The following is a 27331-nucleotide window of genomic DNA, read 5'->3' as shown; positions in this document are numbered from 1 at the left end:
CGTCTGTGTTGCCTGATGTTTTTACGTGACCGTACCATGCCACTCCGGACTTTGTGTTGTGTTACATGCGCACATCACAGAAGATTAACTGCATTAAAAACAGATCCGGGCTTCCATTGCTGTTTTACAAAACTTGGTATTTCGAAATACGTTCGTAATGACAATTTTTCACATGTTTGAGAGGAATATAACGACTTGTTATACCATTTTAACATTTCCATTGAGAGCTGTAAATTCTATCATTCACCTCATCAGTCCACCTGACCACCCGATCCCGTTAGTCGCCTCTTACGACAAGCATAGACGCCTTTCACGGCAATCATGGGTTGCTGAAGACCTATTCTACCCCGGATCTTCACGGTCCCCTTCACATGTCTACCAATAGATAAAAGCAATGTTTTATCAACCGTTTGAGCGTCTAAGGTTCTGAATATTGTCCATGGTTTCATCAGGTTAAGCAACCAGAGTCGCCATTTAACGATTAAACACGGGCCTTCCCTCTTACTAAACTTATTGAAGGTTTTTTTAAAAGCTATTTTTATCATGCTTTGATTTCCAAATTAAACTCTTGTGTCTTTAACCCGACCATAGTTCAGCCGTTAGTGTGTTTGTTCGTTTCGCATTACGGTCTGGGTTTGAACCTCTCTAGCTGTAAGTGTGGTACCCATCTGGTTGAGATTGTCGTGCTTTCGGGAATTTATGATATTGAGTCATTGTTTTGCCCATTCGTCACCACTCGGCCCTTTCCGTAACCTGCAAGAAGACTCGTCCCCCTATCGATGAATGTTATGTGCGAAAATACGAAAAACTAATCCGAATGCGCGTATGATTTCGAGTTCTTCGTCAAAGAATCCCTCAGAAATAATTTTTGATTTTACATATGTCTTGCATCTAAAAATATATCCAAGACACAGTTAAATGTGTTCAATCATACTATATAATTCCGCTTGTCCAGATATGCTTTAAAATGCATCTGAAATATACACAATAAATGGGGATATATATGTGAACCTTTACGCAACGAATTGACAATTGTTTTAGGTATGCCCCTTTGTGCTAAGACGGAACCCTGTCGCAAAAATGGCCATGAGAGGGGCACGAGTCGCTATTCGGCTTGTCCGGTGGATAAACCGCGTTGGTCACGAATGTGTTTTGCCACGTGTGGCCATCTAAAGGCTCTGATCCAATAGGCATTCGTCATTTGGGTCACGTGTGGTGCCATTATATCCAGATAATGTGCTCCAACCTTATACAGTGCTCACGCTGTTTGTACCTCGACATTTACACACAAGCAGTGGGATCGTGGGTATTGAATCAAAGTGAAATGCCGTTTGCGTGATCTGTTCGTTATATACACTGATGATCTGTGGTTCTTGAGTATTTGTCTGTGCTCAAAGGCAGATAGCGATCTCGTGGACTACTTTATCGGGACAAAGAGAAGAGGTTCGTGACCAAGGGGCTTGGGTTCTTCTTGCCCTTTGTGCTCGTAATTGTACCTTTATCAAGTCTTTGAAAGGCATTTAGAAGTAATACACATAAGGGAGAGAAATTATGAATGATCATTCACCTGATGAAGGAGTAAGTACATACTCCGAAGCGTTGTGTTCCTCATAATAAAGAGGCTGAACTTTTTAAACTTTTATCGAAACGTGTTGTTATATTCGATCCGACAAAAACACTCAGGTGAGGTACTATATATCACTCGTTCATCTAAGAATTGACTTTCACTTTGTGTGAGTTCATTGGAGTTTGACCCTTCACAGTGTGATGGCCAAACTGTATGAACGTCGGCGCTTGCTTCGTTTCAAGAACACGGTCTCGTGAAAAACGTCAAATTGTGTAGTTCATACATTTATGAACGTCAATTTCCTGGTCATGTGACCGACCTCTCGTCCAATGGAAAAGCCGTATATCGCGTAAACTTCAAATTATATACACTTGTGAACGTCAATTTCATACTCGTCGAAATATTAAAATATAATTGTCTGAACCATAGATCTGTATTTAGTGTTAACTTCGTTGAAAATTCGTAACTCATTCGCGAGGCCGCCGCGATATGGCTTGACTATTGCTAAAAGCGGCGTAAAACAACTCACGACGAACAACCGGATATAACAACGGGGTGACGTGAGCAGTTGTTAATTCACGAAGAACGAGGATACCGTCAGGTTGAAACCAAATAGCTTCTTGTGCAAACGTGTGAAGTGAGTGAGAGAGTGAGTTTGATTTTACGCCGCTTTTAGCAATATTCCAGCAATATCACGGCGGGGGACACTAGACACTTCACACATTGTACCCATGTCGGGAATCGAACCCGGGTCTTCAGCGTGACGAGCGAACGCTTTAACAACCAGGCCACCCGACCGCCCGCAAACGTGTGAAGACCGTTCTAAAGAGCACATTAAATATACCGACTCACTTTTGTTATGTTTACATAGGAATGTACACCACAGTCACTTAAACCATTATCACTTGAAACAGGCCTCCACTGTTTACACATTGCAGTGATACTCGGTATAGGATTGATCAGACTCATCCTTTGTCTCTTGGAGACATTCGATGTTAATGATAGTTCATTTTATCAGAGGTTATTTTATGGGAGATTTGGTGATTATATTTTCAATGCTGGACATCATTTGTACTGCTATAACATAATTTGTTTGTTTGAAATAACATGATTGAAAGTAATAGGATATCTTAAATTCTTCTGTCGACTATTTGGACTTGTAGCATATGTTCCCGTGTTTTTTTTCAAGTGAACAATTGACGTGCCTTTGCAGGTGTTTGTGACTGGTCTTTAATAAATAAATAAATAAATAAATAAATAAATAAATAATAAAATAATGGTTCTGTACTGCTGAACGGTACAGAAATGAGTGTAAACCAAGCAAAGTGCCATGTCAAATCGGCCCAGACTCAGTTTTTCAAGAAAAGGCTTTCTGAACGACCACTGCATCGACTGTGTTGAGAAGATCAGCAACCCTGCAGAGTCCTTAAATTGGATGACGTCGTCTAGCCTGAAAAGTGAAACAGAAGGCTTTCTGTTTGCTGCTCAGGACCAGTCACTTCCAACTCGAAACCGTCAATGTGTGATTTTGCATCAAAATGTGAATATGAAATGTAGATTATGTAATGAATTTAATGAGATGGTCCAACACATTATGAGTGGATGCCCAGCTTTGGCACAGACACAGTATCTTAAGCGACATGAAGAGGTGGCTCGATCATTTTATTACCGTCTAAGCCATGCTTGTAGTTTTGACACAGAGGTCCATCCATGGTACGACCCGGAATATGTAGAGGGCGTCATGGAAAATGATAAATACAAAATCCTTTGGAATAGGCCCGTATACAGCCTCAGACATATCCAGGTCAACAAACCTAATCTTGTCCGTTTTGATTAATCCAATGAAATTATTTCTATCATTGAATTTTCTGTCCCTTTTGATAGTATTGTGATTGACAAGATTGAGGAAAAACATGGCAAATATGCAGACCTCGCTTTCGAAATGTCACGCTTGCATACCATGTACCAAGTTGACCGACTCCCCATTGTTCTCGGCGCCTTGGGTTTGGTATCTCCCAATCAGTTGCCTGACATTGGGAGAGTACCCGGATTGGCTACCAGGAATACAGCCCTTCTGACAATCTGGGTAATGCAGAAGGCTGCAGAGTTATGGAGTCTCCACATTCTCCGAAAGGTCCTGGGTGGGTTTATCCAAGCAGCGCTTCCTGGGAGAAGTCCCATTCGCTGTCTGGGCTGCCTGTAGAGGGGGCAAGGGCCAAAAGCTAATGATGACCCTAACCAGCCTGAATGCGCCAGGATCACCCGAACCCTCTTTGCTGCATTTTATATTTTTAATCTGTAAATAATAATAATAATGGCTAGATGATGTATGCCTCTCAGTGGTGGGCCTAGATAAGCAGGATTTATTCCCCTGAACTAAACGTACATCACCCATTGGGGCTAACCCCATGAAACTGGTTCAAAACTGGGATACAGAAAGCCAAGAAAACATTCAATTTTCAACTCGGCAGCCCAGTCAGCCTCCCTCCGGTATACAAACCAACCAAACTGGAGATGAGACTTGCCCCAGGGGGAGGCACAGAACCCGCCCAAGAATATCTTGGACGCAACAACTTAAGTCCACACGTAAGTGTGCGAAAGCAACAGGGTGGCCAGAAATACCACGAGTACATGGCAATTTGTTGAAGCAGCATTGGGACAAAGCCATGCCAGTGTATGCACATCTCACATAACAAAACATCCATGACCAGCTCCGGCCACTAAAATAATATTTGCGCCGTGAACCTGGTGAGCTAAGAGCCAACACTCGTCAGGCGCCTTTGCATGAACCCTCAGTTCCAACAGTAGCAGACCCGAAATTGTAAATGAACTTTCGCATTATTCTCCCAAAATTACCTGATGACCTTGTCAACTAATGAGCCACACATGGGCTCACAAAATGAAATTCCTGATGGTTGCCCCGAAGATTTTGAGTTTTCTCCCTCTTCCGACCCTTCTTTTGTCAATGGTCTTAGTAATGATCCTTTGTATATTTTGTTTATGTCATTCTATAATCAAATCTGTGATTTACCGACTGAGAATGTTAATAAATCCACAGAATGAAATTGATAAATTAAATTAAATCATTACTGTCACTCTCAGTGCGGACTGTTCTTTGCATGACATTAACGGTTGCGTGTATGCTGCTGCTCGAACATTGGGGGAACTCCATACAGTTTCCAAAGACAATGAACCACAAAAGGGTAATAAACAAAATCTTCCAAAGGAAAACCGGTTCCAAATTAAACTAAATGAAACAAGGAAAGACATGTCCTGGATAGAACTTTGCCTAAAATTACGTTCGGCGGGGCAAAACGGCAAAAATCAATTTGGAAAACCTAATACAAGACAACAAAAGAGAAGATTCTTAATCAAATTCTTGATTCTCTGAAAGCAAAATTAAAGGTGTGGACAGAAAGAAAAAGAAAGTGGGACAAAAAAATAATTTCAGACAAAACAAATTGTTTAAATCTAATGAAAAGCAATTTTGCAGGCAACTAAATATATCCAATGGCAGTGATGATATATGACCCGCTATAGATTCCAGTGAAAGGTTTTGAAAACAGCTGTGGTCTATACCCAGCATCTGTAACCTCGGGGAACGATGGGTAGAGGAATATAATGTCATTATGATTGTGTAGACGAAAAAATAAAATCACCATTGCCTGAAAAATGTAATTAAAAAGTCCAAATGTAATACGGCGTCAGGACTTGATGGTATTCGAAACCGGTATTGGAAACTGTTTCCTTGTGTCCAAACACCATTTCTTCACTGTTTTAATTCTCTTGTGGATACAGGGGATGTTCCGCCTTGGTTGTGCAAGGGTCGAACAATACTTCTCCCAAAGAAAGGTGATTTGACTGATCCCAAAAACTTCCGCCCTATTACTTGTCTGAATACACAATACAACATATTTACAGGATGTCTTACAGATCTTGCGTCATCATACTGCGGATCCAATGACATTATTTACATGGAGCAGAAAAGAGCCAGAAAGGGGTGTTGGGGTTGTATGAATCAACTACTAAGTCTGAAAATGATCCTTGAAGAGGCTAAAACCTACCACCGTAACCTCTCAATGTGTTGGATAGACTACAGAAAAGCTTATGATTCTGTACCTCACGAATGGATTTTGAAGTGATTGGAATGTATTGACTTTCCCAAACGACTACTTGTTTTACTCAAATCTTTTATGAATTGCTGGTCAACTCAACTTGAGATGTATGGGGCAGTTGGTGACTTCAGAACCCATTTCTATCAGAAGAGGAATATTTCAAGGCGATTCTTTTAGCCCTTTGCTTTTAGCCCGTCACTAATCATTTAAGCTTTTTGCTCAGCAAAGAGGAAGGTTATCAACCGGGACCTCCTACGCACAGATCCCCAACACCCCTTACTCATCTCCTTGACATGGATGACCTTAAACTTACTGCCAATGGAGGATCTACACTGAAACAACAGATTCTGCTTGTCGAGTCCTTTTCTAATGATATCGGCATGTCCTTTGGACTCGACAAATACAACATTCTTCATTTGAAACGTGGCAAGGTAGAAGAGGGAGAATCAGTCAGTTTACTTGGAGGAGGAGTTATTGGCCTATTGTGGAAGGTCAGGCCTATACGTACTTAAGGATGCAGATTAGGGACAAATTCCAGAATGCCCACATCAAGGGCAAACCTCGGGCAGAGTACAAATGTAGATAAAAATAAATAAATAAATAATATCGTCTAAAAGAGCATGCTCAATTGCACCTCACACGTCGTGAAAGGAAAAATATAGTTGAAGCTGCTCGACATAAAGGGAAAGAGACTATTGGTTACGCTGTCCTGTACGTCTAGTTCACGTGGGTACATACGTGGAAGGAACTGGCTATTTAACCTTTATGGACAGAACTCAAGTTTGACTTGACATTTTCTTGGCAAATGTCAGTGTTTTGATTTTGCTAATCGGGCACACATTCCGATTCATTTCCATACAGAAAGGAGATCACCACAAAGGAGAGCGAAATATGTGCCCATGAAGAGTACAGCTTCTTGCCTAAATGTCCTGTCCCCAAATTTCACATAGAGTTTTGCACATTTGCTTTCATGTTTAACACATTGTCCTTAACCTTTGAATATAGAAATGCAACTTTATCTATCGTCACCGCGCGTTGTGGCAAAGGCAGAATGGATCAATGACGTTTCCCTTAACGTTTTTGGTGGGCAATATTAGAGGGAAAATCAAATGTCTACAGAACTGAACATGAGATTGATTAATCCAAGTTTTGAGAATCCAAATTTCATTAATTCCACTTGTCTCAAATACTGTCTGTTAATATAAAATATCATCATACTCTTTGAGAGGCAGTCAGTGGTACGTTTTCCGAACCCTGCATTAAATATCTCTCTTGGCGGTTTTAGAGAGCTTTGGAACCCATTACAAAAGAGGAATGTCTTCAGGTTTTAGCCAATACAAAGGTTTACAGTACACCGTTCCACAAAGGATCATACCGCAACGACTATCGTAAGCCAGTGTTAAAGTATGGAAGTTACGATCACCCTAGCGCTAAGATGGCTTTGTTAAGTGTTAATATATTTGGGGCTTTGTCAATTTGAGCACCGACAAACTATGGATGGTTGACGGGGACAGAATAGGTTAATTTTCAACTTTGATTCCTCTTTTTCAGTTTGAACATTCTTTCCATGACAACATCTCGCACTGACTTAACCTGTTCCGAAAGACATTCAAGCGATTGGTCGATCTTCTCCTCCTGTGGATTATGCTTACAGATAACGCGTTTTCATACCAACAAAACCCTACCCGTCATTAATGTCGTCCATTTAGCTTTTTCCCGTCACGCATGACGCCATTTTGATGGAATGTGCCATTGTTTTATTGCCCTTAGTTAAGTTCTATAACACGGCATTGTGCACCTCATACCCGCTTCATTGATTGCTACTCAGAAACAAAGACGGCTCTGTGGAGCGCATCACAGAGCTAGCGATTGATGGTCCCGGTTCTAGAACCCTCCTCCGCCGACAGGTTCACCACTAATGGCTTCCTGTGCGGATATATTAATCCCTTTTAAAATCCAAACATAACATTTACTTATCGTGAGCTTGGATATGTTAGAGGAGGGTCGTGCATTTGGAGGTAATTGCGAGTATCATTTCGTTGTATAAACGTCATTTTATCATCCCCTTGTAATTCCTGTTTCAATTTATATTCATTTGTCACGCTACATTGGTGTTGTTGTTTAACGCTAAGCGTTGAATCTGAACGAGTGGAATACAAACATGATCATTTTGTCAGGATATTCACTGACACAAAAGTCCATTATGATACGCCTGTTCTGCACAAAACAAATGCGCAATAAGAGACTGCGCATGATTCGTGGTCACGCGATCATGCGGACGCTTATAGCACTAAACACGATATTCCGCGAGAATCTGAGGGGACGAAATGTCAGTGTAATGTTACCAATCACATGATAGACTTTGTGTATGTGAACACTCCAAATTACTGACGGTGGGGATGACTGTCGTTACTGTAATACTATTTATAAATAGTACAACCTTTATTCGACCCGTGGAGATCCGGGGTAGAATAGGTCTTCAGGAAACCATGCTTGCCGTAAAAGGCGACTAAACTTGTCGGAAGAGGCGGCTTACGGGATCGGGTGGTCAGGCTCGCTGACTTGGTTGATGCATGCCATCGTATCCAGATTTCCTAAATCGATGCTCATGATATCAATCACAGGATTGTCTAGTCCAGACTCGATTATTTACGGACCGCTGTACATGTAGCTGTATTATTGCTTAGGGCGGCGTTAATCAACAAACAAACAAAACCTATATTCTCTAAAAAACAAAATGGCCTTCCTCCATGCATGAACAATTGTTTCTTTGCAATGTATGATTGCGACAAAAAGTGACTGAATATTGTTTATGACCACAGTCTGCAGCATTTGAGGTATGTCACAGCGGCCTGTTTTTTGTTTATTTGTTTGTTGTTTAACGCCGCACTCAGCTATATTACAGCTACACGACGGTAGTCTGTAAATAATCGAGTTTTGACCAGACAATCCAGCGATTAACAATGAGCTTCACCCCTGGCCAACTGACGATTATGTACTATACTTTTTGTTGTTGAATTTACTACTGTTTCTCACGTTTGCTCTCGCATAATCAAATGATTTTGTATTTTATGTATTTAAATGTATTAGTATGGGAGAAAGGTGACACAAACGTTGATCTCTCCCCTTTCCCTCCTCTGTCCGTCTTTCTGTCCGTCCGTCCCTCCCTCTCTCTCTCTCCCTCTCTCTCTCTTTCCCTCCTGTCTGTCTTTCTGTCCGTCCGTCCCTCCCTCTCTCTCTCTCTCTCTCCCTCTCTCTCTCTCCCTCTCTCTCTCACACACACACACACACACACTCCTTCCAACCTCTCTTATTCCCTCTCTCCTACCACCCTTCTCTCTCCCCTCTCCCTACCCGACCCTTTCTCTCTCTCCCTCGCCGCCCCTCACACCCTCCTTACACCCCTCATATTCCCTCTCTCCCACCCCCTTCTCTCTCCCCTCTCTCTACCCGACCCTTTATTTGTCTCCCTCGCCGCCTCTCACACCCTCCTTACACCCCTCATATTCCCTCTCTCCCACCCCCTTCTCTCTCCCCTCTCTCTACCCGACCCTTTCTCTCTCTCCCTCGCCGCCTCTCACACCCTCCTTACACCCCTCATATTCCCTCTCTCCCACCCCCTTCTCTCCACCCTCTCCCTACCCGACCCTTTCTCTCTCTCCCTCGCCGCCTCTCACACCCTCCTTACACCCCCTCATATTCCCTCTCTCCCACCCCCTTCTCTCTCCCCTCTCTCTACCCGACCCTTTCTCTCTCTCCCTCGCCGCCTCTCACACCCTCCTTACACCCCTCATATTCCCTCTCTCCCACCCCCTTCTCTTGCTCCTCTCTCTACCCGACCCTTTCTCTCTCTCCCTCGCCGCCTCTCACACCCTCCTTTCACCCCCTCATATTCCCTCTCTCCCACCCCCTTCTCTCTCCCCTCTCTATACCCACCCTTTCTCTCTCTCCCTCGCCGCCCCTCACACCCCCTCATATTCCCTCTCTCCCACCACCCTTCTCTCCGCCTCATCCCCAACCCCTCTATGATATGGAGACTTATTGCATCTATTGATGCTGCGTTTTAAAGGTTGTCATCACCTTCACTCTTCGCGATTAATAACGGTAATAACCTTTGATAAACGCTCACAATGCGTAACCCACCCACAGTGAATTTAACGATTATTCCTTTTCAATCGATTGAAAACGTTTTCGTGTGGAAATAAAAAAATGCAAATGGTGGTTGTATATCACCGAAATTGCCATGTGTTTTTTAAATGAGTCCCCTATGTCTAGGCAACCGGCATACCACTTAATTTGTTTTGGCATCCAATTCAAGAACGTTTGAGTCAGATTAGTATACGAGCCAAAAATATTTTTTAATCAGAACTTGGATGTTCACATTAAATGCATGACCCTGCGTGATCATAAGCTTAGAGACAGATATTATTTGTATTTTCACTCTTTGCAAGAAAAAAAAGACGAAAAGTAATTTTCACATTAAAATATTGGCATCCAATACCAGCTAACAGATCATAGCATCCAGAGTTCTGCACTACACAACCAAAAGGAGGTTAGCACGGTCAATATCACACCGTGTGGTGGAATATATATTATGGCATATAAGTGGTCCCCGGTGAACAATGCTTATCAGAGTCGACTAAAATGGATCATTAGGCCATTTTTGGCTGATAGCATGAGTGAGTTCGGTTTAACGCCGCTTTTAACAGTATTCCAGTTATATCGCGGAGTGTCAGCTTAATGTGGGAGGAAAACCCGAAGTGATGCAGGTCTTAGACGTTTACCACTTCCGTGAAACCCACGAGCACGGGTATGGTGCCGACAAACCTAGAAACATAATCAGGGCGAACCGGGCTTCGGCCCCACAATCATAGGTTTCTGGCGTGCCCAAGGGACGCAACTCTGCACAGCGAATCGCGGCACCTTGGACGACTGGGCCACCCGTGCCTCCCTGATAGCATGACATGGCGTGCCAGTGGCACTGGTCTTCGCACATACAATCAGTCACTGGATTGCCAGCTTATACTCGACTTTTTTCAGACCGATGTGACATAGCTGGAATAGTGCTTACTGTGACGTAAGTATAATGTACATCGTATGATTCATGCTGAATAGAACGGTACAAAAATACAATGTCTTTGAGCATTGATCCATCAATAATTTGAGAAGAGGCCATCAACATGTAAATGGAGTACTAATATCAGCTAACGGGGAGATGACACTTAATATCAACTGTTATTTGAAAACGCCTGATTATGTTTGTAGTGGCAATAGCGAGGTGTTTTCGTCTCTGATAAGCTCTAAAAAGCTCTGAGGCGTACCAGTTACGATATTCGATGAAACAACGTTACGTAAAATGTCTTTGAGAAGTACAACTTAAGATTCTACACAATGATACAGTGCCATGTGTTCACATGAAGCATTTTCTCCCGATAAATGTCCTGAAATGGGTTTGAAGCACAGAGGGGTATATAGCTATGTTTTCGCAGCACTTCGCAATATTCCAGTTACGAGTGGTGATTGATACATTCTGAGGCTCACTTTAAAAGACTTGGCCTTAAGACATAAAAATATTCATTTTTCAGAAAAATTCCTTTCCACATTGATACACATTTACAAACAATGTTGGAGGGATTTTATCCCAGTTTCGTACAAGTTCATCTCTTTGTTGTCCAAAACCTTCTGCTGCTGTGACGTCATCGTTCGAGTCGAAACAGATTTCGGCTAGAGTTTTCTTCGTGTTTGGGAACAGATCGAAGTCTGACGAAGCCAGATCAGGAGAACAGGGTGGGTGCTGGCGGAGCTCAAAACCACACTCGTAGGTTTAATGGCAATGGTTAATTTGTACTCTGAGGCATTGTCCTGATGTGGAAGAGCACACCTTTTCGCAGCATCCCCCGTCCCGCAGTCCTTATTATATCCCGTAATTGCCCCAACAGTGTAGCGTCATATACTCCTTTTGTTGTCTGGCCTTTTGGAAGATAATACACCATGATGACACCCTCAGTATCCCAGAATCAGGAGGCCATCATCTTTCCAGCTGATGGGACAATCCTTGCCTTCTTTAGTGGTGATGATGTCAAATGCTTCCGCTGTTTAGATTGTTGTTTGGATGTGGTGACCCAAGTTTCATCAAGATTCGCAAGTCGTTGCAAGAACCATTCTGAACCAGCTCAGTTCGCGCAATTGTTATGGATATACCTCTTTGACGTCATGTCAGGTCCAGAACAAAATATTTCACTGTTACGCTGATCCTTCTATGTTAGGGTCAGGGCTTATCAATACACCCACAATACGCCATTTCACTGAGCATTGATCCATCAATAATTCCAGATGACATATTAATAAACTGTTAATATCAGCCGTCGAGGAGACGACACTTAATACTAACTGCCATTTAAATACGCCTGATTATTTCTTTAGGAACAATAGCGAGATGTCTGCTGCTCGGAATAGTTCTAGAAATCTCTGAGGCGTGCCGGGTAGATTAACCCGTGAAGATCGGGTTAGAACTCATCTTCAGCTTCCCATGCTTGTCGTAAGAGGCGACTAAAGGGATCGGATGGTCAGGCTCGCTGACTTGGTTGATGCATGTCATCGATCCCAATTGCGTGGATCGATGCTCATGATATTAATCACTGGATTGTCTGGTCCAGACTCGATTATTTACAGACCGCCGTCATATAGCTGGAATATTGCTGAGTGCGGCGTTAAACGACCAACCAACCAACCAACCAACCAACCAACCAACGACAAGCATGCCACTTCCTCTTCCTTTGTAGTTGAAGCCAATCTCACATTTTCAGACAATTAAATTTTATCGGAAAATATTGTGCTTAATCACCTCAACTTCCTCAAGTTTGTCCATTTTCCATTAAATATTCTATTCCAAATTTAAATTTAGCGCGGTTAAATCTACAGGTAACCTAGCTCTAAATTGAAAATACAGTAGGCTTATCTAATAATTGATAGTGTGTAAATCCTCACAGACAACCGCGTGTGATAGTTTGATTTTTGAGAATTGAAGTAACGTTTGTAGAAATTAAATCTGATAGCAATAAAAAGGTGAAAAGGTTTTGGAAGTGAAATATTTTACTTCTGATATGACATTTTCCGATTTACGAGATGTGCTCGTATCCCTATCGCTAGTGAATGGATATCAAACGCATCAAAGAGCAACGGGGTCTCTGACCATGGAACGTTATCATGGTCGTGTGTATAACTACTCTCATATCTTGGATAACAGGATGAAAGCGACCAGTTTGTAATGAGAATGAACAGAATTATTACAAAAACAGGAAAACAAAAATTCTCAACATATTCATCAAAACGATGCATTCCGCCAAATTACTATTCCTGTTCTGTACTGTCATCCTCTTCTGCTCGGACTTTGGGGATCTTTGGGGGGGATTACTTGGAGGTAACATTTGCTTTGTTTGTTTGTTTGTTTGTTTGTTTGTTTGTTAACCCCGCCCTTAGCATTATTCCAGCTATATGGCGGCGGTCTGTAAATAATCGAGACTGGACCAGGCATTCCAGTGATTGACATCATGAGCATCGATCCACGCAATTGGGATACGATGGCATGCATGAACCAAGTCAGCGAGCCTGGTCACCCGATCCCGTTAGTCTCCTCTTACGACAAGCATGGAGGTAACAACAGATACGGCCTCAGTAATCCTTTCCAATCTTTATTATGGTAGACGTGGACATTTCAAAATATGACGCATCAGTGACAAAAATGATGTCCGATGCCATTTCCTATTTCGACTTGTACCATATGTTGCCGTGTTTTTTGTTCAGATGAACAACTGACCTGCCTTTGCGTGTGTTTTTGGGTGAACCGGTGGGGCAGGATAGTCTTACCTTTTCACGAACACCTGGTATTAAGGCTATTTGATAGTCATTCATAAACACATGCTAATGATGTAGTAGGATTCGTGCTCTCGACTCCCTTTTTACCTTATGTCCTGTGATTATTATAGGAGATCAATTGACTTGCCTTTGCATGTGTTGGTGACGGGTGCCTCAGATAGGGCGGGATAATGGTATAATCACTATTTTATTTGTTCATAAACACATGCTCATGATATAGTCGGATTCGTGCTCTCGACTCTGCTTTATGCACAGATTTCTATTGAATATGGAAAGGGTTTTGTTGCTTAATTCACAGCATGGAGCTCAACTTCAGTATTCTTTCTTTTTATGGAATTTAAAACCTCGGTCATCAGCGCGGCGTTAACGCTATGAATACAATTGTCAAATGATGGCAGGCAGCATGAACATGCCATGCAAGTAGACAAGTTGATGTGTGCGTTTTCGGTGTTCGGTGACAAGTTATAAATATAATTCGATTTGATACTGGTATTCGTTTAGATAGAACGCATTTTTAGTTCAGTTTTTTTTTTAACAGAAACTTCTTTATGCAGACAGCAATACTTGCAAAGCCTTTAGACCGCCTCCGTGGTCTAGTGGTAGAGCGTCCGCCCGGCAAACGGAAGGTCGGGGGTTCGATCCCCGGCCGCGTCATAACAAAAAACGTTAAAAGATGGTACTTGTTGTAACCCTGTCTGGCGCTCGACATTAAGGGGCTAAAACAAGGTCTGGTAGGCTCGGAGTCAGTATACTGTGTCTGAATAGGGTATTCATATTAAACTGCGGCATGTGAGCTAGCACTATAAATCGTGATCATTCCGGACGAGTACAAGCACACACACACACGCGCATGCAAGTACAATAATCTTGGACGGGACGTAAAACCCCATTTCACCTCACCCCGCAAAGCCTTTTTCATTTTTTGGTGAGTTTGACAAGATATTTGTTAAACAACAGTAAAATCATTGCCACGTGCCAAATCGAGACGACATTTAACACAAATGGTTCCTACATGTTATAAAAAAATAAACTTAAGAAAAAGTATTTCAAGAGGATGGGACGTCAAGTGTACTCATTTGGGAAACATGCCTTCGGTTTAACACGCGAGCATCATACCCACACACAATGAATAAAGATGAAGATTCGCTGAACGTGTTTGTTTGTAGTTCGAGAAATGAAATGAAATAGAACTCATATGAGAGATCATGTTTGAAAATTGCAACAAAATATAGATTAAATGTATTCAGCTTATTAGTCTGAAGCCAGATTTTTCTTTTGAAAATAATATTTTCAAAAATCAATATTGTTCCTGAATACTATTCTTGAAATATACTACTTTAATTCATCGAGAAATCGTATTCTATTCGTAAACATTAGTAATATGTAGGCGTTACAGCAGCGCTCGGTGTTGCAAAAGGACTGAGTTATTCTGATAAATGTATGTTTACCATGCAATTCAGCTGACAATACGAAGGTGGTTCTCAGTCATAGTGATTTCCTGAAAAGGTTGTCCTCGACAAATTCAGTTTTGAATCGCATTTTGTGATTTCGTTTTTTCCTTGCCTGCAATTGAAGGCAAGTTATACTTATATATTTTGTGACAGAGCATGGGTTGCTGAAGACCCGTTGACCGAGGTACCGTTTTCGCCAGCCGTTTTGCTGAGGCGCCGCTTAGCCAAACCCCTTGAAGTCGCGCATTCTGATTGATTTGTCGGACTTTCGCTCATAACATTCATCGATAGGGGGACGAGTCTTCTTGAGGGTTACGGAAAGGACCGAGTGGGGTCGAATAATGTCACCTTAGCCATTTTGAAAACAGAGAGAGACGATTTTGAGTCTGAGTTTTGGGTATTTATGGGCGCCGTAATGTTGTTGATGTTGTTTTTTTCATGACTGACTAAATTATGAACATTATACAGTAAACAACGGTTATAACGAACACGCTTATAACGAACTAACGGATATAACGAACTAACTTTTTAGTCCCGACTATCTGCTGTAGTTATGCTGTATATATGCTTATAACGAATTACGGTTATAACGAACTAAAATTAGTAGTCCCTTTGAGTTCGTTATAACCGTAGTTTACTGTAGCATGTACTCAATGAAAAAGGGAGGTGAGTTATAAGTTTCCCTAATGTAAAACAATATTTGTTTATATTATTTACCTGTCAATTACTTTTTGTACAACTGTGTAAATAAACTTAAAATGACGCTGAAAAGAATTATATGTTATCGTTCACCTGTAATGTTTATACCATTTGTGATTTACTTTTCTTTTTCTAAACATGTTTGTTCTCTCTAAACACATTCATTGTCAAACACATGCAATGGCCTATCCTCTCACAGACTAAACACCACCTAAACACAACATCCGCATAATGTAAACATGTTTAGAATTGTATACACCTTAAGACTTGTTTAAATTAACTGCATGACAACAGGCTATAGGTAAAACACGGATAAGATGTATGATATATAATATTGACATAAGATGTGCAAACCGAATTTAGAGGCACGTGCATAACAAATATACCACCAGGACTTACACCTTGGTACGGGGGTACGGGTGGCCCAGTCGTCTAAGGCGCCGCGATTCGCTGTGCAGAGTTGCGTCCCTTTGGCTCGCCAGAAACCTATGATTGTGGTTTCGAATCCTGGTTCTCCCTGATTATGTTTATAGGTATTTCAGCACCATACCCGTGATTGTGGGTTTCACCGAAGTGGTAAACGTCTAAGACCTGCATCACTCCTGGCTTTCCTCCCACATTAAGGTCACACGCCGTGATATAACTTGAATACTGTTAAAAGCGGCGTTAAACCAACTCACTACAACTTAGTACAATACTAACACAAACATGTACTAATAAACCAAGCTGATGGAAACAAGGAAAAGGACACAAGTGACTTCAACAGACTCCGTAGGTCAGGTGGTAGAGTGAAGGACTAGAGATCAAGAGGTTGCAGGTTCGTTTCCTGCTAGGGTATAAACTTCTTTGTATTCATAAATATGTCGTTGCATTACTCAACATAATAGTACTTATCTCATACAGGAAGCTGACGATGAAAATATATCCGATTACAACATTAACCTGATTCAGTTAGTGACGATAGACCAATACTAGTCTAACTTGTACAAAAATGCTAGAAAAGTCTACAAACATCAGTCAGTGTCTGAGTGGAAAGTAGACGTAACTATTTCTGCCAGTGATTTTTTTATCAAATCTTAGAGATAAAAAAACATTCGTGCACGTGAAATGAAGCTGGGGAAAATGGCGTGATATGTCAATATGTTGAAATATAAGTAGAAGACAGCTAAACATGGATTAGGAATATTCTTGTATATCTGATATATCTGATTGTATATTAAATAACGCCTGCCTGAAATCTCCACTTAAATAAATGCAACGCTTGGAAAAAAAGTATCTAGGAAGAATTATCATAGTATTCGTCACCACAGTTTACAATACAGGAAGCCGTATTAGAAATAAAAAGCGACAAACCCGTTTCCATGTCTCCAATGAAGAAAGTCTCAATCTTTTTATCAAAACCTATTCCATGAATTGTTTGTGTTGATAAGTGTGGCACACCCAGTAGGCATTCCAGGCGCCGACACACACAGCAGATTGTCGGACTACAATACATTTGCCCTCATCCTACGACAATACGTTGACATGGCTTGACGTCCAATGGAAAACATTGTGGTCAGTTCTCACGTTGGTTACACGTTCTTCTTGTGCAACACACATTGAAAACAGGTCGCTGTACATAGTGCTTTCCCTGGAACGTTCCAGGTTCCGCTGCTCGTGGTTTCGAAACCAACATTCCCAACGATAATTACCTTTGGTCGGTTAACACCTTGCCATCAATTATTGGCTCCTTCTAAATGATATGACTGGAATAAGGAAACGTTTCTCGGACATCGGAGAGTCACTTTATCGTGCGCGTCTATCATCTTATTGCTAATGATACACTGTTTTGTATATGATCCCGTGTCATAGGAATCATACCCTGTTATCCATAAATGACAATGTATCAAACAGAAGAGTCAACGTGAGCCCGGTTGTGTTTTGTTGGTTATCTTGAAAAAAGGTCCTACCTCCTCACTTCTGAGAAAAACGTGAAGGAGAAACATTTAATATTTTTATGCAGCCAAAATATGTTTGGATAAATTACCACATGTAGGAGGCAAATGATATAGTCATGTAAGGCCGTATTACATGTAGAAGGCAAGTGGTATAGTCATGTAGGGCCATGTTACATGTGGGAGGCAAGTGGTATAATCATGTAGGGCCATGTTACATGTGGAAAGCGAGTGGTATAGTCATGTCGGGCCATGTTACATGTGGGAGGCAGGTGGTATAGTCATGTCGGGCCATGTTACATGTGGGAGGCAAGTGGTATAGTCATGTAGGGCGATGTTACCTGTGGGAGCCAAGTGGTATAGTCATGTCGGGCCATGTTACATGTGGGAGCCAAGTGGTATAGTCATGTAGAGCCATGTTACATGTGGGAGGCAAGTGGTATAGTCATGTAGGGCGATGTTACCTGTGGGAGCCAAGTGGTATAGTCATGTCGGGCCATGTTACATGTGGGAGCCAAGTGGTATAGTCATGTAGGGCTGTGTTACATGTGGAAGGGAAGTGGTATAGTCATATCAGTCCATGTTACATGTGGGGGGGAAGTGGTATAGTCATGTCGGGCCGTGTTACATGTGGGAGCCAAGTGGTATAGTCATGTAGGGCGATGTTACCTGTGGGAGTCAAGTGGTATAGTCATGTAGGGCTGTGTTACATGTGGAAGGCAAGTGGTATAGTCATGTCGGGCCATGTTACATGTGGGAGCCAAGTGGTATAGTCATGTAGGGCTGTGTAACATGTGGAAGGCAAGTGGTATAGTCATGTCGGGCCATGTTACATGTGGGAGGCAAGTGGTATAGTCATGTCGGGTCATGTTACATGTGGGAGGCAAGTGGTATAGTCATGTCGGGTCATGTTACATGTGGGAGGCAAGTGGTATAGTCATGTTGGGCCATGTTACATGTGGAAGGCAGGTGGTATAGTCATGTAGGGCCGTGTTACATGTAGAAGCAAGTGGTATTGTCATGTAGAGCCATGTTACATGTGGAAGGCAAGTTGAATAGCCATGTAGGGCCGTGTTACATATGGGAGGCAAGTGGTATAATCTTGTAGGGCCGTGTTACATGTGGAAGGCCAGTGGTATTGTCATGTAAGGCCGTGTTACATGTGGGAGGCAAGTGGTATAGTCATGTCGGGTCATGTTACATGTGGGAGGCAAGTGGTATAGTCATGTAGGGCCGTGTTACATGTAGAAGCAAGTGGTATTGTCATGTAGAGCCATGTTACATGTGGAAGGCAAGTTGAATAGTCATGTAGGGCCGTGTTACATATGGGAGGCAAGTGGTATAGTCTTGTAGGGCCGTGTTACATGTGGAAGGCCAGTGGTATTTTTTATGTAAGGCCGTGTTACATGTGGGAGGCAAGTGGTATAGTCATGTCGGGTCATGTTACATGTGGGAGGCAAGTGGTATAGTCATGTCGGGCCATGTTACATGTGGAAGGGAAGTGGTATAGTCATATCGGTCCATGTTACATGTGGGAGGGAAGTGGTATAGTCATGTCGGGCCGTGTTACATGTGGAAGGGAAGTGGTATAGTCATGACGGGCCATGTAACATGTGGAAGGCAAGTGGTATAGTCATGTAGGGCCATGTTACATGTGGGAGGCAAATGGTATAGTCATGTCGGGGCATGTTACATGTAGAAGCAAGTGGTATAGTCATGTCGGGCCATGTTACATGTGGAAGGCAAGTGGTATAGTCATGTCGGGGCATGTTACATGTAGAAGCAAGTTATATAGTCATGTCGGGCCATGTTACATGTGGGAGGCAAGTGGTATAGTCATGTCGGGCCATGTTACATGTAGAAGCAAGTGGTATAGTCATGTCGGGCCATGTTACATGTAGAAGCAAGTGGTATAGTCATGTAGGGCCATGTTACATGTGGAAGGCAAGTGGTATAGTCATGTAGGGCCATGTTACATGTGGGAGGCAAGTGGTATAGTCATGTAGAGCCGTGTTACATGTAGAAGCAAGTGGTATAGTCATGTCGGGCCATGTTACATGTAGAAGCAAGTGATATAGTCATGTAGGGCCATGTTACATGTGGAAGGCAAGTGGTATAGTCATGTAGGGCCATGTTACATGTGGTAGGCAAGTGGTATAGTCATGTCAGGGCATGTTACATGTGGGAGGCAAGTGGTATAGTCATGTCGGGGCATGTTACATGTGGGAGGCAAGTGGTATAGTCATGTCGGGGCATGTTACATGTGGGAGGCAAGTGATGTAGTCATATCGGGGCATGTTACATGTGGAAGGCAAGATTCTGTTACTACATGGATCATAATCTTTGCGATATGTTGGATCCTGATTATTCTTTCGTAACCTGAAACCGTTCGGGAAAATATATAATATGTAAAAGAAGTAATGTTCTTTTTATTTTCTAGAGCACTATATACTGTCAGTTCGAGTCGAAAAAACAATAACCTATATTGTCACATCAATGATGCATACGCCATTCAAGAATCTACACATGATGCCCGGTGAATGTACTGGGAAATCAATGTTTCTGATGGTACTGCTGATTGCATTGTACCGCGCCGTTAAATAGAGATTTTATAGACGTTTCAAACACTTGTAGGAACGACGTCCGACTCATGAACACAAAGTTTTTGTGAACACATATTGAATGTCGGACAGACTTATGAAAAGAAATTAGTGCATATCACGACCTTTAAAAAGTGTTTTTTCTACTTATATGCAGAATTATGTTTGATAACAACCCTATTCCACTCATCTACAACATGAAACCATTCATCAGTGAATCACTCTCTCACAAACACTTCGGGACAGCGAGTAAAGGCATGTTCTCATTGAACGTGAGCGTCTTTGTTATATCTTTCGTGGGCTATCAGTTAGTGGGTTTGACGATACATTTTGTTACATTACACTCTCTTGTACAAGTATAAATACGATTTTCCTATTGAAAAAATACATTTCAAACAATGATATAGAAATTCGAGTAATTTCGAACACACATACTGCACCCATCACAACGCGAATATTTACTCCACCATTACCAGTGTTTGACCTTCGGGGTGCTGTAGGCGTTGCAATGCGCCCTGTTGCTGATTTTATGCTGTTTAATGTGTTGTGTTTTACAGAAATCTTCTAGAACAATTATTTATGATAAATTAGTGATGAAGGCAATGGATTGTTAGTAGTGGGATGTGGGATAAAATAGAATGCGATATTTGATACCAAAAGTAATCTTGTATGTAGAGACCTCATTGTTTATATTCGCTTGTGCTGTAATTACGTTTACTAGCGATTCATTCCTGTATCGAAACACAATAAAAAGAGAAATACAAGAGAATGATTTAATCTGTGGTGGTATCGAATGAATAGCGTGCTGATAATTGATATTAGCAAAGTTAAGCACTTACTCGGAAACAGAATGAGTGGAGGAGTCTGTATGATTTTACGCCGCTTTTAGCAATATTCGAGCGATACCATGCCGGGGCTTCACACAATACCCATGTGGGGACCGAACCCAAGGGAACGCATTAAGCACTAGGCTACCCCACCGACCCCGGCTACAGAGACAAGGGGAAACATGAGGCGTATTAAATCCATTTCAAAATGTTGTTTTTTCTTACTTTTTTAGCAGAAATAGAGTGAAACAATTATCCAAACAATATTAAATACATTTTCTGACATCTCATGCCTTAAATTCACTTAACGATGAATGAATGATTGTTCTATTTATTTACTATTTAATTCTTATATTTAATAGAAAGTGTTGATTTTAACTCTAAAATCTCCAACCTCACTAATTATTGCACATAACACGTAAATAAAAGTGACTAAAACATTTCCATAATCATAAGAAATCACAACTAGCTACTAAAAGTCCATTGTACGATTCCGAATATATCATAAGCACGTGTCTATGAATCACTATAAAGTAGCGATGATACGGGCGTTGGAAATGCAATATCTTTAACTGTTTCGGGCGTAATGCCTTCTAACGGTACGTACAAGTAAGAGTGAGTGAGTGAGTATGGTTTTACGCCGCTTTTAGCAATATTCCAGCAATATCACGGCGGGGGAGACCAGATAAGGGCTTCACACTTTGTACCCATGTCGGGAATCGAACCCGGGTCTTCGACATGACGAGCTAACGCTTTAACCACTAGGCTACCCGACCGCACCGTACAAGTAAGAGTTAACTATGGTCGTAATATAAGATCGGGTGTTCTTTAACTTTATTTTAGCAGTATATATTTCCAGTGCGTTTGCCATCTGATTTGCAACCAAATACAGAGACCATGGATTCGTGTAAATGCACAATGTATACTGCACAATATTTGTTTGCCAGTCAGCAATATTCCTACTACATGTATATGAAAGCGGTCTGTAAATAATCGAATCTGGACCAGACAATCCTGTGATTGACATCACGAGCATGGATCTATGCAACTGGGGTTCGGTGACAAGCATCAACCACGTCAGTGAGCCTGACCATACTGTCGCCTATTACGACCAGCATGGGTTGCTTGGGGCCAATTCGAACCCGGAATCACACTGAGTGTACTGAACACTAGAGAGGTGGGTACTGACATGAGTCTGGATGAAGATGAGGTAACCGTCCCCATCAACATTTTCTTGTTTTGTTTATTCATTCAGATCAGTGGATACAAGTGAGTCACATGTGCACTATTAAATAGTTTGACAAAAGAGTGGGTGTCCCTATGAGTTACTTAGGCATGTTCGTAGTTTCTGGAGTACATTGCAAAAGTCATCAAAACAATGCTTTTAAGAAATATATTTAATAAATTTATATTTAGATTTGACCATTTTCTTTCAAATTGTCAAATTTTCTGATTTCAAAAGGCAATAAATCTTTCTGTCTTTAACACAGCACATAACATCGTAATAAATGCTTCTAGTGAAAACTATTTTTTTAATACTTAATACATAAATATTTTTTTACCAGCAAGTATAATGTGGTTCATTAAGTCGTTGTTATTTCCGTCGAATAAAACTGTATATTTATCAAATTATCCTCTGGACATTTATCTTCAATGTCATCATTTAGTTTCATCCATAACGTTTGGACATAATCACATTCCCTATATACAGGAATCCCCATCAACAGTTTATAGTGGAATGGGGTCAGCTGGGCTGGCGTTACGACAATCTGATACGGATGTGGACGCTGTGGTGTCTGAGTCTGCGTGTCTGTAGGGTAAGTCTCTACGTCATAATGGAGATACCTGATAGGATATTTGATTAAAAGATAATTATTACATCGTTTATAAGGAAGGCAAAGAAGATTTTGTTTATACTTAAGGGCAAAAACTCGAGTTGATGTTATCTATGCTTTTCATATGGTCTTTTATTCCAGTTAATTCTCGGTTACGTAGTGTATAAGAGTGAGAAGTTCACGACGTCTGTACTCATCCAACAAAGGATTCCTATTTTGACGTTTTTTACGTACAAATTACGTTTTGTCTCCGAAAATCATTTTTACCTAACTATTATTATCAATATCCAACTATACAAAAATTTACTTGTCTCATGAATTGCCAATGTCAGTCATGACTTATCAAGTTTTGTAAATTTATAAAAAGTGGATTGTCCTTAAAGAAATAGGTGCAAGATAGATTTTATTACGATGAATGTGTGAATATTTTCTAATGTTGTTGATTGTTATCTGAATGTGTTCCAGTACAAATGAATATGTTCGCTTCCACATGAGTATAGCGGACACGGGTGACCCAGTCGTCTAAGGCGCTGCGAATCGCTGTGCAGAGTTGCGTCCCTTGGTCATGCCAGAAACCTATGATTATGGGTTCGAATCCCGGTTCGCCCCAATTATGTTTCTAGGTTTGTCAGCACCATACCCGTGCTCGTTGGTTTCACCGAAGTGGTAAACGTCTGAGACCTGCATCACTTCGGGCTTTCCTCCCATATTAAGCTGACACGCCGCGATATAACTGGAATAATGTTAAAAGCGGCGTTAAACCCTACTTTACCCTATTTTTTGTGTTTGATTATATGTAACACGTATGTCCTCTACATCAAAGTGTTTTTTGAGAAATAAGCATTGTTCTGTTCTATCGTTCTGTCGCATGGTGTGTTCTATGATATATTCCATATATGACATATCATTATGACAATTCTTAGACACATGCGTACGCTTCCATAGTTCAAAAAAAAAATTCACAAAGCATTAATTCAGGTTTTATTGACTGTTTGCTATTTTTGTTACACTTTTAGACATGAGTTAATGCTTTGTGATAATTGTGAATTTTTAAACTTAGACGATAAATATCGTTTTGCACTTGTTTGCCTACATTACAAGAAAAGGAGACATAGTTTAAATTCTTGTTATTTTCATCAGAATCCATCAAAACAGAAATTTGCCTCCCTGGTGTCCTAAAAGAATGATAATTATTATTATCGTTATATGGGCTTTTGTTTTTTATTTAAAAAATAATGTACACGTTTCTCGTTAAGCAGAATTTTATATCTGTATAAAAGATATAGATTTATTTATAGATATATATTTTCATTTCTATTAACGTCATACGCTCACTGTCTTACTTATGTTATACGAAAAGGAAATTGTTGTCTTTGCCACGAGGCCGTTAATACTGAACAAACTCTCTCCCACACACTACATATCTTTACAGAAATGTAAATTGCACTTTCGTAATTATGGGAACTAAATAGGTTTGATGGGTATTAAACAGCTGCCAACGTTTACTCCACTGGCGATACACATTAGTTACTGCTATAAAGACTGCCGGTGCAATAAGGGGAATGTTTTCAGCACACATTGACACGAATTCAAAGTGTGCCATATTCTTTCGCAAGGGTAAGTGAAGGTGTAGTTTCCAAAATGGATAATACCATTTCCACCTTAACCTAATGATGAGCATACGTAAATACATTTTTAATATTACATGGTTATATATTGATCAAGATTGAGATATACAGTATGAAGAGTCTTATGAACCCATGGTTATTAGTGTGTGTGTGTGTGTGTGTGTGTGTGTGTGTGTGTGTGTGTGCTTGCACTTTATGATTTCCGATGCTATTCGCTTTCTTCACTTGAATCACATGTTCCAATGCTTTTTCGGGAGAACATTGACTTGACTTTGCATGTGTTTCTGTGGGGAAACGTACGCTCACATTTCGCGAACACCTGGTATCATCACTATGGGATTAATAAACACATGCTCATGTTAAAGTGGGAGTCAGTGGAGATCTCTTACGAATATGGAAAGTGTTTGGTCGCTTATATTAGTATTATCGAAGAGCTGAATTACATAATGTGTGTCACCGTGTGACAATTGATCGAACTATAGCTCGTAAATACATCCATAGCTCGACGACATACACATGATACATCGACACTTTGTTAACGCTCAGTCGGGAACATGACGCCGTGATACAATAGTTACAATATACCTGATAAAATTATTAAATACTGACTACCGTTTACAAATGTACTTACCTTTCGTTTATATCAGAAATAAATGAAGAAGTTTATTTATAAATAACGGCCATATGGCCCATATTTCGTTATACATATGAATCGGAATTTCTGCTTTGATTTGAAATTCAAAACAAGGATATTTGGCCAAGAAGTTTAACTTAAGCTTCGGGTGAATTCATTGTCTGATATCGTTCCACAATGGCCAAATAGCCAATTTCCTTTCCACTGATTTACCAAACTGAACACAATATAGGAAACCAGTGAAACCTCCTCATCTGTTTCATATTGATATCTGTGTATAAAGATTCAGAGTGACAAGAAAGTCTCCTCAAGACTGTATGACAAGAGGGATGACTTCAACTTTCCAATAGTCAACTTTCACTTCTTGTCGAGCAATATTCCTGCAGCTCCAGCCCTTGGTGTCTACATTTCACAACTTTTGAGGTAGAATCTACCCTGCTCTTTCTACGAAGATTTCAAGGACAATCAAGTTGTGTGATCAGGGTTACAACATTCAGGGCCTCTGTAAAGCTTTCAAACAGTTCTATGGAGGACATTTCTAAAATTGATGGATCAGTGACAATAATAATGTCCGATGCAATTCCCTATTTTGACTTGTACCATGTTTGTGACGGGTGCCATCGGTCGGGAACCTTTTCACCTTTCGCGAACACCTGGTATCATCATTTATGATATAGTCCGAATCGTACAATGACTCTTGACTCTTTCACTGGGTGCGTTTAGCGTCGTTTTGAACAGCATTTCCGTTTAATCACGGCGTGTCGGTTTAGTGTTGACGAAAAGACCAGTGATGCCCGTTTTAACCGTTTACGACTATGGTGAATCCCACGAGCTCGGGTATTGTGCTGACAAACACGAAATCATAAACAGGGCAAATCTGGGATTCAGACACGCCTAATGGCTAAAGACAACTGGATCACCCACGCACTACGAAGTGATAATACGCATAAGCATTGTTTTTTTTTATACCAACAACCATGCACAGAGAAATGAGTTATGCATCTAATTAATTAATTCATTCATTCATTAATTCGAAATTAATCCTTCAATTCATAGACTAGGGGCAATTTGTTCGAATGCGACATTCAAAATCTTAAATATACAATTAACAGCCCATACTATCTAAATCGATTCTTGCAAACCTTTGAACCGTCCCAGGGCCTTAAAAAGATTAAAAATACTCTTACTGCTGTGACCAAACCAATCAAGTAATGTAAGCACACAACACAACTCGGATCTGCGGTGCCATCCACATCACAAGAGGGGTTATTCGTTTTGCTAAAAGCCCTTCTTTATGACTGTGCGAGATTTCCGACTCATTGCCCTCAAACGAAATGTCCACTTTCTCCAACTACCCCCTTGGTTGTCTTTCTATATCTATCAGTTCGAAAAAGTTCGTTATTTCACCCTCAGTGTCCAATGGCTTGTCAGTGCGAGTACCTCCGTCTAACTGCCCCTCGGTCCCAAGTGTGTCGTGCTCGGTAGAATGATCACTATCCAGTGGTGGGTGTTATCTTTTCATCAAGATTCCTCTGTATAGTGTGCAAGAGCTGATAAACAAACAGCTGAAAAACAGCTTAATGAACGGTGGTTGCGTATTTAAGTAAATTGTCACGTTTATTTTTCAAATGTTGATGTGACGCTACTGTAAGACTACAAGTACATCAGTCGCTTGTACATACATCCCAGGGATACATGTTTGTTTGTTTGTTGTTTAACGCCGCAATCAGCAATATTCACATGGATAAATGGATTATTTACATGGAACTTATGTATTTTAGAATAAAATTCATTTTAGGAGCCAATTGATGAGAATTAATTATTTCACACATCGATGTATTTTGTTCTCTAATTATTTTTTTTTTAATATCTGTAAATAATTGAGTCTGGGCTAGACAATCCAGTGATTGACATAATGAGCACCGTTCCGCGCAGTTGGGATACGATGACACGCAATCAACCAGTCACCGAATCTGACCATGCATCCGATCCATTTAGTCGTCTCTTACGACCGGCATAGGTTGTGGGGTCATATGGTAAGACACAGATCATTTTCTAAATAATTGGTTGTGTCGCCATATATGATTCAATGTACAGAGAAAACATGAATGGTCAATACGTTATTTAAATACAATACCATATATCTAAACATTCCCGCAAATAAAA

At 40.9% G+C, this 27331-nt stretch overlaps 1 protein-coding gene across 1 annotated transcript in view; it reads right to left on the bottom strand.

Annotated features, from left to right (window-relative positions):
* Nucleotides 1-27331, bottom strand: part of LOC139465295 (HCS2 neuropeptides-like) — a 61217-nt gene that overhangs the window by 29421 nt on the left and 4465 nt on the right. The window lies entirely within an intron of this gene.

Source organism: Haliotis cracherodii, unplaced genomic scaffold (genome assembly GCF_022045235.1).
Source record: "Haliotis cracherodii isolate W230 unplaced genomic scaffold, xgHalCrac1.p SCAF_18, whole genome shotgun sequence".
Lineage (NCBI taxonomy): Eukaryota > Metazoa > Mollusca > Gastropoda > Lepetellida > Haliotidae > Haliotis > Haliotis cracherodii.
The sequence above is the reverse complement of the archived record's forward strand: the minus strand, read 5'-3'. Positions and strand labels throughout refer to the sequence as shown.